The sequence below is a fragment of the Pinus tabuliformis genome, chromosome X (assembly GCF_031772625.1).
Source record: "Pinus tabuliformis cultivar Carrire ecotype Pingquan chromosome X, CPIR1, whole genome shotgun sequence".
Classification (NCBI taxonomy): domain Eukaryota; kingdom Viridiplantae; phylum Streptophyta; class Pinopsida; order Pinales; family Pinaceae; genus Pinus; species Pinus tabuliformis.
In genome coordinates, this window is record NC_142308.1 from 1,137,138,251 (window position 1) to 1,137,149,336 (window position 11,086).

Consider the following 11,086-nt stretch of genomic DNA (forward strand, 5'->3'; position numbering starts at 1 on the left):
TATCTCTTTCTTCCTTAAAGGTTTACCCTTCAAACCCTTATTTTTTGGATTCGTTCCAGTCCTTGAGGCATGAGTTTTTCCTTTGTATCGGGATTTCTATTTTTGTTTCATGGGTTGAGTTAGGGTGATCTTGCATATTATACTCATAGCCGAATTATGGTGGTTTTTGATTCATGGCTCTGGCCTTTGACCTACATGAGAGTTGTAGTTTTTCGATAGAATCTACCCGATAGGGTTTAACCCTATTAAGGTTTCTAGGGTTTACCCTATTTGTTTTTTTTCCAGGAACTAAACCAGCCTAATTGTTTACAAATTTGCATACATTGTTCACTGGGGCTTCCCCGAGGGAGCAATACCATACCACGCACATTCATATTCAGGGATACATATTGAGTAAAAAATGACATAATATATTGAGCATATAATAGGGGTAAAGGGTTTTTATATTGGCAGGTATAAAAATTAAGCTCAAAGTTAATGAAAAAATATAAATGGGTATTGTTAATGAAAAATAGATACCTACAATATGTAGTGAAAGTAAGGGTTTTTATAATTGGGAAGGTGTATTGGATTCGTATTAGTATAGGGTTAAATAATGTGACTTTTAGAGGTATTTTCCAATATGTAGTCAAATTAGGGGTACTGCTTAGTATGCCACGAACACACATGATATGTCAAAGGTTCATTGAGTGAAGCCCCCGTGACATTGTTGCAATTTTTCGTGTCTTGTATCGGTTAATTCATGAATATGGGTTACACTTTTGGGCCAAATGTGGCGATGAAATTTCAAAATTTTACTCTTTTATCGAATTGAAGCCTTCAAAAATCATATAAGAATTATGAATTTTGATTCAAAGTAAAAAGATAATATGTAGAGAATTATTTTGTTGTCATAATGATATTTTTGAAAAATAAATTAGTGTCGTATACTATCTGAATTTTGCATTAAATGAAATGCTTGTCCTTGAAAATTTTCGCAAATCTTAAGAGGCATGTGTGTGTTCACGTAGCATAATTTAGTCTAAAATGTGTATTTTTTAAAACATATATATATATATATATATATATATATATATATATATATATATATATATATATATATATATATATATATATATATATATATATATATATATATATATATATATATATATATATATATCTATATCTATATCTATATCTATATCTATATCTATATCTATATCTATATCTATATCTATATATATATATATATATATATATATATATATAGAGAGAGAGAGAGAGAGAGAGAGAGAGAGAGAGAGAGCATGATCTACACAAAGAGAACTAAGTTTTGCATATTAAAGTTTTATTTTTTATGCAAAATTATATTTTTGTTATTTTTCGAAGTTGGCGAAGTAATGTTTCAATTGCATTTACAGACACGTGTTCATGTAATATTTTTTTTTATTGTCTAAATAAATTCAAAAACCAAGAGTACCATTTTCAAGAGGACTAGTAAATGAAGGTATTTGTATTTTTAATTTTTTTTTCTTGTTTTGTATATTTTATGTTATAGATTTTTAATTCAACCCTTTTGAAACTGTCCAAAAAAGTTTCAAACATTATGTTTAAAAGAAATTAGATAAAAAAATATCATATGAATTCGAAAATGTCAAACTCATATGCCATTGGATAGGGGGTTCCTTCCCGAACCCAACATTATCATTAGGGGATTTTTGAGGTCTAAAATGGGCCTCCTAAGAAAAATATACAACCAAAATAAACTTTATAAGAACCAATAAGATTAAAGATGATGATGTCAACCATGGGGGGTGATTCACCATTTTTGGAGTAAAAAAGTAAATAGATTAAAAAATAATAAAATAATAATACTACTTTTTCAACCCATATTTTCAAATTATCTCCCCAATGTTTTACTCAAATTTCAAGCGGGAGTACTCATTGGATGCAAATTTTGATTCCTCATCCAAGGATGATGTAGGAGCATCCGGCACCCTTAATCAAACGAGGAATCCAAAGCGGAGCAAGTAGGACGTGGACCATCGGAGCTAAATAGGGGATATTGCTGTTAAAATAGATCTAGTTTGATGGACTTAATTAAATGTAATCAACCATATGTATGCATATAGAGAGATTGGTTGAGAGATTTGAGGAAAGGATGTGATCAGATCCTTCACAGTGATACGATCCAATGTTCCCTTATATATATACACACACACACACATATATATATATATATATATATATATATATATATATATATATATATATATATATATATATATATATGATGAACCTACATGTTCAATAGGCGAGAGACGAGAGAGTGTGATAGAAAAAGATTTTTAAACTAGAGTGTTCAAAATGTAATCGGGAGGGAGCTTGTTTCTAAGGCTGAAATGCCTTAGCTTGTAATCATACCGTATAAAATAGACAAGTGTGCTTTGTGTTGAATTGTGTGCCTATGTATTGTTTTATAGAGTTAGTCCTGTGTTCTGAGATTGTTGATCGATCATCAATCACTGTATGGATCAATGGCGATCTAAGATATCAATTATATGAATATCATGTGTTAAACATAGTGCGGCAGAGGAAAACCTGAGAAAGGTGTAAATCCATCAAAATAAGTGAAATCAAGTTAAGGAGGAAATAGACAGAGAATGCACAGGATCCGTTGGATCTCATAGATCAACGGTCATCGCATGGTGGAAGAGCGCAGAAGATAATCAGTGAAGAGGTGGTTTCTCGAGTCAAAGTGGTATTTTGGGTGAGGTAGAAGTGGTAAGCGGTAATTCGGGGTGAGCACCCGATTCCACTAACCGAGCAACACGTAGCACTTGGGAGGAGAGAGAAAACTACTTTTTCCGGCGGGTAATCCCTGTGCTATTTGTCTACCTTAAATCAATGTCAATTGTCGGATCAAAAGGATGTGATAAATGGTGGAGATCGAGGGGACTGGTTGGTGATCAGGCTAAGCGACAACCGTTGGATCGAGTGTCAGATCAACGGTCAAGATTTAATCGCAAATCGCATTAGACAAAGGTCAAGGGACGACGGAGATGGAATAGCGATATGCAATGAGGCGCGATCAGAAAGCGCTGCGGAGGTGTCTTTGATGTACGGACCCGACAATTATGAACGCGGGTTCATTCTTTTTAAGATCTGGCTTATGGGTTTGAAGCGGGTGTTTCCATGTTTCCGCGTGCATTCCTGTGTATCAATTAAGTTGAATGGTCCCGCGTTTAAAGGCTTAAGGCCTCAAATAAACGCTTCCGATAGGTTTGTGGGCCATAACCCATAGGCCTTAGGATCGAACAATTAATATGAAAGGGATTTTGCCTTACCCCAAAATCTCCTTTCATCATTTGGTATCAGAGCAGAGAAAGGGAAGAAGATTTCTTGCGAGAAGGGGGAAGAGTTTGCAAGCAAAATAAGAAGAGGTACAGTTGTTGAAGTATGGTGAGTTTATGGTCTTTACTGCCATGCAGATAGCGGTAGCTGAAGGTGAGGAAAATTGCAGCAAACCTAAAGCAAGGAGTGCTCAATTGGTTCCAGAGGAGAGAACTAGAAGGACGCCGAAAGACTAAGCTTAGAGGAGAAAGCTTGGTGAGGTATCGTGTAGCAGAGGAAGACTGTTACTACAGAGGTTTGGACACAACTCACAGAAAATCATGAAGGCAGTTCCACTGAGAAGTGGGTAGAAATTGCTAAGGATAAGGAGAAGCATATGACCAGGAGGTCATAAATTTTTGTGCCTCAGGAGTCTGATGCAGGAGCATCCGACACTCTTAATCAAACAAGGAATCCAAAGCGAAGCAAGGAGTACGTAAACCATCGGAGCTAAACAAGGGACATTTCTATTAAAATAGAGCTAGTTTGATGGACTTAATTAAATGTAATCTCTCATATGTATGCATATAGAGAGATTAGTTGAGAGATTTGAGGAAAGGATGTGATCAGATCCAATGTTCCCTTATATATATATATATATATATATATATATATATATGATGAACCTGTGTGTTCAATAGGGGAGAGACGAGATAGAGTGATAGAAAAAGATTTGTAAACCAGAGTGTTCAAAATTTAATTGAGAGGGAGCTTGTTTCTAAGGCTGAAATGCCTTAGCTTGTAATCATACTGTATAAAATAGAAAATTGTTCTTTGTGTTGAATTGTGCGCCTGTGTATTATTGTATAGAGTTAGTCCTGTGTTGCGAGATTGTTGATTGACCATCGATCACTGTATGGATCGATGGCGATCTAAAATATTAATTATATGAATGTTGAGTGCTAAACGGAGTGTAGCAGAGGAAAACCTGAGAAAGACATAAATCCATCAATATAAGCAAAATTAAGTTAAGGAGGAAATAGACGGAGAATGCACAGGATCTGTTGGATCTCATAGATGAACGGTCATTGCATGGTGGAAGAGCACAGAAGATAATTAGCGAAGAGGTGGTTTCTTGAGACAAAGTGGTATTTCGTGCGAGGTAGAAGTGGTAAGCGGTATTTTGGGGTGAGCACCCGATTCCACTAACTGAGCGACATGTAGCACTTGAGAAGATAGAGAAAACCGCTTTTTCGGGCGGGTAATCCCTGTGCTATTTGTCTTCCCGAAATCAATGCCAACCGTTGGACCAAAAGGAGGTGATCAACGGTGGATATCGAGCGGACTGGTTGGTGATCAACCTAAGTGATAATCGTAGGATCGAGCGCCAGATCAATGGTCAAGATTTAATTGCAAATCACATTAGACAAAGGTCAAGGGACAACATAGATGGAATAGCGATATGCGATGAGGCACGATCAGAAAGCGCTACGGAGGTGTCTTTGATGTGCGGACCCGACAATTTATGAACGAGGGTTCAATATTTTTTAGATCCGGCTTATGGGTTTGAAGTGGCTATTTCCATGTTTTTGTGTGCATTCCTGTGTATCAATTAAGTTGAATGGTCCCGGGTTTAAAGGCTTAAGGCCTCAAATAAACACTTCTGATAGGTTTGTGACCCATAACCCACAGGCCTCAGGATCGAAAAATTTATATGAAAGGGATTTTGCCTTACCCCAAAATCTCCTTTCGTCAAAGGAGTACCCATGTTTCATACTTTTGATGGACCTTGCTACATGGAAAATGAGAAATACATGAAAAAATGTGATTACAATCACATTTTTCATATATTTCTCATTTTTCATGTAGTAGGGTTCATCAAAAGTATGCAACATGGGTACTCCTTAGATGAAGAATCAAATTATACATCCAATGAGTGTTTCCTCTCAAAATTTGAGTAAACCCATAGGAGATAAGTTGAAAAATAGTTTTTTCTTTTTTCCTTCTAAAATTTGATGATGTAATCTAATCTTGTTTTATTATTTCTTCTATTATTTTATAATTTCCTTAGGAGGCCCATTTTAGACCTCAAAAATCCCCTAATGCAACTTCGCCACTTAAAGACAAATTTTGCTTGGAGTCTGCTACGGTACAAAATTATGTTGCAAAGAAATATAAAAAAGAGGAGCTAAAACTTTGTTTTTTAGGCCCTCAATAGCTCGATTGCGTGCTTAAAATGCTCCATCGAGGGTTTTAAAAACCCTTGATCGAGCACTTAACGTGGTTAAATGGGGCTCAATCGAGCTATCATAATAATGTGAAAAAAAAAGAAAAGAAAAAATGAAGCCTCTCAATACTTGTCTTTAGGCGAATTATAAAATTTATTTATTCCACAAAAATGTTTTTATAAATATTCAAATATATTCCAAACTATATTTTTTCTTAATTATAAATCCAAATTTTATTCTATTTTACCAAGAAAATAATTATAAAAATATATAGTTGACTTTCTATAACAAATTTTAACTTTGCTTTTTCAATTTTCCAATTCTTAAAAATTATTTTTTTTTTCAACTGTGGTTCACGGCCGCTGAATGTTTGCTACATCCATAACTAATAATCTGGGCAGATCCACCTGAAGGGATCTACCCACTGTCTTATCTGGTTAGATTCTAACCCCAAGGGCGTCGAGCAAATTTGACCCTATGACCTTTGAATTGGCAAGGTACATAGCAACGTGAATTTGATAAATTGAGCTATCCCTTGGGGCAAAATTCTTAAAAATGATAATTTGTTTATTGTTTTGATTTTAAATATAACATATTTTTATAATTAATCATTTTATAGTTTTTTTTTTTGTGTAGAATTTTTCAATAAAAATAAAACAAATTATAATAAAGAAATTAAAAAATACAACAAACTAAACTAAACGAAATTTTATAATATTATTATTATTTTAAAAATAACTTCATACGCACATTAAAATCTAGATTACTCACATTCAAATTAGTTAAATAATATTTTAAAATTTATGATTTTCGTATGTTTTTATTATTTTAAAATTATATATTGCAAAACTGAGGAGTAAAAATTTCTATATATACTTCGCACTTGTGCGCACTGAGGAAAGAATTGAGTGGAATCACATTTTACTGGTTGAGAGAGATTTATAACCACAGATACCATTTCATCCATTACAACTATATTAATTATAACTTAAAACTACTACAACTATATAATTATCACTGCACTCATTTCTTTTCCTGTATATATATATATATATATATATATATATATATATATATATATATATATATATATATATATATTTGATTTTAGTAGATATGATTATGACCGAGGGAATCATGTTTATTAACTCTTCAGTGAATTTTATAAAATACACATTTCTAGCAATGTCAAATTCGCATTTTTGAGTTACACTTATTCATATAAAAAATTATAATATTTATTTAAATTATAACATTGAAAATTTAAATCATATTAAAAATGAATTTTTAAGTTACCAAATTATAAATAAGAGAATATTACAATTTCAACTGCAAGTGGGATAGAATCAATTTTCAAATCTATACACCAAAACATTAGAACTGTAAAGGGAAATTAATCCACACCATTGTTAATTACCTATTCAAACGTAATTAGTAATTAAATTTATTTATTTTTAACTATCAAATACTTACAATTTTAAAGTTTGCATATTATTATTTATGTTTACATAAAATTTAAAATTTTGAGCTTTAGGGCTAGATCGATCCATAAAGATCGATCGATATCCTAACATGGGGTTACAATGAAGCATGATCAAGAGTTATTTTTAATGCTCGATCGAGATTTTTTTTTTGCGCTCAAGGAACTCAATCGAGCACTTAAAATGCTCAATTGAGCCATCTTTTCTTCACCTAAATGTGCCCTCTCTTTCTAATAGTGTAATGGAGATTCATGCTTTGACTTGTATGTTGTACTTTGTTTCAACTTAGGATAAGGAATGACATGTCCACCGACTACCCAGGTAATCTAGACGAACCTCATGGAAGCCCCCATTTACAAATATTAATTTTTTTCTTACCTCTATTACTTAATAATGTCTATTATTTATCATTACAGAAAATTTGAGATCTAAAATGGGCCTCCTAAGGAAATTATAAAATAATAGTGGAAATAATAACATAAGATTAGATTACATCATCAAATTTTAGAGGGAAAAAATAGAAACTATTTTTTTCAACTTGTATTTCATCTTATCTCCCTATGGGTTTACTCAAATTTGGAGTGGTAACACTCATTGGATGTAGAATTTGGTTCCTCATCCAAGGAGTACCCATGTTTCATACATTTGATGGATCTTTCTACACGAAAAATGAGAAATACATGAAAAACGTGATTGCAATAATGTTTTTTCATGCATTTCTCATTTTTCGTGTATTAGGGTCCATCAAAAGTATGCAACATGGGTACTCCTTGGATGAGGAACTAAATTTTGCATCCAATGAGTACTCCCGATTGAAATTTGGGTAAAGCCTTAGGGAGATGAGTTTAAAATACGAGCTAAAAAAGTAGTTTTATTATTTTATTATGTTTTAATATTTTTACTTTTTTACTCCAAAAATGGTGAATCATCCCCCATGGTTGACATCATAATCTTGAATCATATTGGTTCTTAAAAAAATTATTTTGGTTGTACATTTTTCTTAGGATACCCATTTTAGACCTCAAAATTCCCCTACTGATTATGGTTTATAGTGGTTTACTAACAAGCTTCATTACTACTATGTCCTCACCAAGATCTTCTCCACAACAAAGAGATCTGAGATATATAATAGGGCTACACTTAGATTCATCGAGAAAGTGATATTCTCTATTAAGGTCTTGACTGTAGTTATATTGAGATCATTATTACATATGTTATGACTAATTCAGAAATAATATAGAGTGTCAGTTCACAATATTTCTCTTCACACGTGACGAGATAGTGAGGCTTCTTCACTATGTTAGTAGGCCAAGATTGTGACCATTATTGAGACCTTCATTACTACTACTTTACTAAGATAATGGTTGATATCCTTGTACTGAGATTATGATTGCAGGTATGCTGAGATTTCCATCACCGAGGCGTATTAGACTACAATTTTCCTCACTGTAATTGCCTACAAAATTTCAGAGGCATCCGAGAACCTTCATGCAGCCATCCGTAGTTATGCCATCTGAGATCCTACGCCTCTTGTACCCATCCAAATTTTTACCCTGTGAAAAACCTGAAAATCTTAGACAAGTCTGAGTTCTGTGTCTCTGTTTTACGGATACCCTAGCTGGGTATATATAGTGGTTTCATCCCCATATTTAGCCAACCTATCAGTGTAAATAGATGTGTCTCTATTTGCAAGTCGACATGACTTTTATTTAGCTCATTTGCTGGCCGACTTCATCGAGAGGATTGTCCTTGTCTTGGAGGGTTGTTCTAGATATTCAGTTTTACCCATATACATTACACATAGGCTCAAGAAGAACTCTTCAATCTTCTTTTGACTCTTTGAATTTCCTAGACCTATGGAATGAGCAAGAAACTCATTCATATAATTTATAAAAATAATAATTATTTTTTCTTAACAAGTAAAATGATCAAAATTACATTGAAAAATACCGGACCTAGTTACCCTTTTCTTCAACACTCCCTCTTAACTAGGGAGGTATTTACAATGGTACTTGGCTATTCTCAATCTGAAGAATTTCTCATAAGAAGAATCGGATTGGTAATCCCATGTGTATAGGACCATATTAATCAGCTTTGTCATAGTGTAAGGCCTTGACTAAAAACTCCCTCTCTCCATGAGACCATGAACTACAATGCTGGCGAGACCGATGATTTATAGATACTTTCATCAATGTCTCTCAAGGTACATACCCACCTGGGTTTTCGCTAAGTATGACCTTCTAGGAGTATTCTTATCTTGGGTTCCTAGCCCTCAAAGAATATCAGTCCTCTTGCGGACTCTTATCTTGGATGCCCTACACATCCTCAAAGAGTATCGGATGCTAGATGATTACCTAATCCTCCCAATATTTCTTCCCATGTGAAGACAAGAATGTTGTGTCTATCATGCTTTTACATTTCCATTCGTGGCTTTCATATGGACTTATGGGTATTAATCCTGGTCTAGTGCATGACACATGAAATGGAAAAACACAATTGTCACTCCTTTGTAATCAGGGGTGACCTAATTCAAACTCCCTCTTGATTGGGGACCTGTTGGAGATCCCTCTTAGCTAGGGACTCTTTTATACATCAACAACTTCTTCTTCATTGGTTCTTCAACTTCTTGATCAACCTCTCTCCTTGATGTCACGAAATTTAGTTGAGCTTCTTCCTTGTAGGGAAACAACCATCGATCACTTTCCTTCTTTTTCCGTCATGTCATTTCTTTCATCATGGAAAGTGGCCTTCTTGGCATACATATGGAACCTTCTTCATATGGCTACTTCTTTTCTCTCCATGTTTCTTGCAAGAGTTTCCATCCATCAAATGAATGTTGGTTGTACTTGTACTTACAAGTCTTGTTCTAGTAGCCCTACATGAAATCATCTAGATATTATTCAAGAAATCAAAACATCATATTAAATTAAATCATACCTTACGAGATGGCTCTTCATCATGACATCTTCGTGTAGGTATCAACATCCTTTACACTTATTGACATATCTCCCAAAGATATCCATTGTCAAGGGCCTTCATCTTTTTCAGAATTTCATCAGAGTCTTTATATCTTTCTAGGATATTTCCTAGTCAAATGTTCTTGGTCTTTTTGGATGTTGATTTCCTTCATCATGGTTTCATATCTCATGATATCTTCCTTCCTTACACATTCCATTTCCTAGAGATTTTAATCAAATTTTCTTAGTCAACTACCTCATATTTCATGTGAGGACATATTATGTTGATTTCATCTAGTGTGACTTATGCCTTCTTGCATTATTTCATAGGAGAAGATCATTTTTCTCTTGATCATTCTTTTCAAGATAGAAGTAATGATCCATTGCTACCAACAACCATATGACATGAAATTATAATATTAAATACAATCATACATACCTCATTAGTAACTTTAGGTAATCTAGTCCTTTTATAGCAGCTTCCTTAATTGAAGAGATCTCCAATCCCTTGATCTTCTTCATGTCATCACACCATTATCCCATGAATTCCATAAGTTGGATTTCTTGATGAAACACGTGCTTCCTCTCTAGATTAGTAATCCTCCAATGAGGATTCCATCAGAGAATCTTGAGGATCTTGCATATCCGCATCTGTAAAATGTTTCTTGATGTACGATGAGCCTTGTCATTGATGCCATCTTTCTTTCCTTTAATTTTCAATGAGATTCCCAAGAGTTATATCCTTCATGTTTGAATGCCATGGATTTTGTCCTTTTTGTCCTTCATGATTCCCATGGTGATGTCACGAGCTCTTTCTTCTAATGCTTTCATGATGTCATGATGCATCTTATTATCATTGTCATATCTTATAACACAAGATATATGAGCTTATGATATGATCCTTTTGTGAGGTATACTATCTTACTCATAGGAGAGATTTGATACTCCCTCTTTCCTTGGCCCTTTTCTTTAGCTTCCTCCATCTTTCAGTGATATGAGCTTCCAAAATATTTCTATAGCATTGAATCTTAACTATACTTATTTTTGTCTTTGCTTGAGGACCAACCTTTCCTTTCCTTCCTGCACATGGTTGAATTCTTTTATC